Below are 1944 nucleotides of genomic sequence, written 5' to 3' on the forward strand. Positions count from 1 at the left end.
ACATCCCGCTTCATCTCGCCTCCTAGTCTCGCCTCATCTCGCCTCATCTCGCCTCACCCCGCTTCATCTCGCCTCACCTCGCTTCATCTCGCCTCACCTCGCCTCATCTCGCCTCACCTCGCCTCATCTCGCCTCACCTCGCCTCAACCCTCATCTCGCCTCACACCTCGCCTCATCTCGCCTCACCTCGCCTCATCTCGCCTCACCTCGCCTCATCTCGCCTCACCTCGCCTCATCTCGCCTCATCTCGCCCCCCACCTCGCCTCACACCTCGCCTAATCTCGCCTCATCCTCGCCCCATTTTTTTTTCTTTTCTAGACCACTCCGAGACCGACCCGCCCAAGACCGACCCGAGACCCGAGATCGACCCGAGATCGACCCGAGATCGACCCGAGATCGACCCGAGTCCCGAGTGCCGAGATCGACCCGAGATCGACCCGAGATCGGCACAAGCGATCAACCCAAAAATGCCCCAGAGCCCCCTCCGGGGGGACCCCCCCTCACCCCGAGTGTCCGTGTCCTTCGCGAGTCACCGATGGGGAGCGGGGGGGGGTGCGAGATGCACAGGGGAGGCTGGGGAGGGGGGGGTCCACTCTGAAGACTGCCGACCGCGGGGGGGTTTTGTCCCACAGGGTTTTACCCTCCGCGTGAGGATCGGCGCGGCGAGGGGGTAGGTTCGAATTCGCCGCGCAACATTTCACCCCCACAGGACCCCGCCCACCCCCCCTCATGGTCCCACCTAGTACCCCAATGAGCCTTCGCACCCCCTCCTTGCGCAGTGTCCCCCACTATGTGTCGCCGTTATCGGGGCATGCTATCCTGTGTAGTCAGGGCAAGTGGGGGCGAGGCGCAGTCCCATCTCTCCTGTGTACGGGTGGGTTCTGTCCCTAGTCTCGGAGGGGGGCTTGAAGCTAAGAATATTTTATTTTTTACGCAAAATGGCGAGCGCGAGCGATGCGCAATCGCGGCGGTGCTTAGTCCTATGCGACTGCAAACCCGCGCTGCAGCAGATTGAGAATGCGCACCGCAAAGGGATGCCAGAAGGCCTGAGGGACTGGGAGAGAGGCGGGCTCCTGGAGGCGATCGCTTACTATAGATCGAAGCTAGAGGCGGTGGTCTTCATGTGGGTGCCAGCACACGTGGGAGTAGCCTGCAACGCATACGCCGACGCGGTGGCGACAGCACACCTCGGGGATAACGACTCAGAGGACGCCTCGAAAGTGGTGCGGGACGCGGTGCGGACGCGGCCATGCATGTACACGGTGCGAAGGGAGGCGGCAGAGAACGCAGAGAAGAGGGAGATAGTGGACCGACGGACGTACGGACACATGTGTAAGAGCGCGCACGAGTGGGTGTGCGAGCAATATCGAAAGACAGTGAGGCCGGGATCGCACACGGCAGGGGTGGCGGGACGGTTGTGGAGCGAAGTGGCAGTAGCCAGCCTCAAGCATCGATGGGATAATAAGATGAGATTACCGGACGAGAACGGGGGGAAGGACAGGCGGGCGACATTTGACGACGTTGGGGATCACAATGTGACGACCAAAACGATCTTGGGGGCCAGGGTGAGACAACAGGTCGGGGTGCCACATGGGGCACACCACATGCGTATTCTAGAGGGGGAAAAGAAACGGGGAATGAGGGGCCCCGCCACGAGAAGTGCGTTCTGGGGATGCAGAGCGTGCAAAGCGGCTCGGGATGAGGCCACAAAAGAGGCGCGCGAGGCAAGGAGGAGACGCGGGGAACTGAAAGACTGGGACGACTGGAAACAAGAAGACAGTGAGCCACCACAGGCGTCGTTGGCGCACATACTGAGCGGCAGCTGCGCTGGAAATAAGGAAGAGGCGCGTCACTTCATGCGGAAGCTCGACAAACACACAGCGAGGGCGACAGCAAGAGTTGAACGGGAGGCGCCGGACTCAAAAGACACCGCCACATTCCTGA

The sequence above is a fragment of the Emiliania huxleyi genome (genome assembly GCF_000372725.1).
Source record: "Emiliania huxleyi CCMP1516 chromosome Unknown EMIHUscaffold_17, whole genome shotgun sequence".
Lineage (NCBI taxonomy): Eukaryota > Haptophyta > Isochrysidales > Noelaerhabdaceae > Emiliania > Emiliania huxleyi.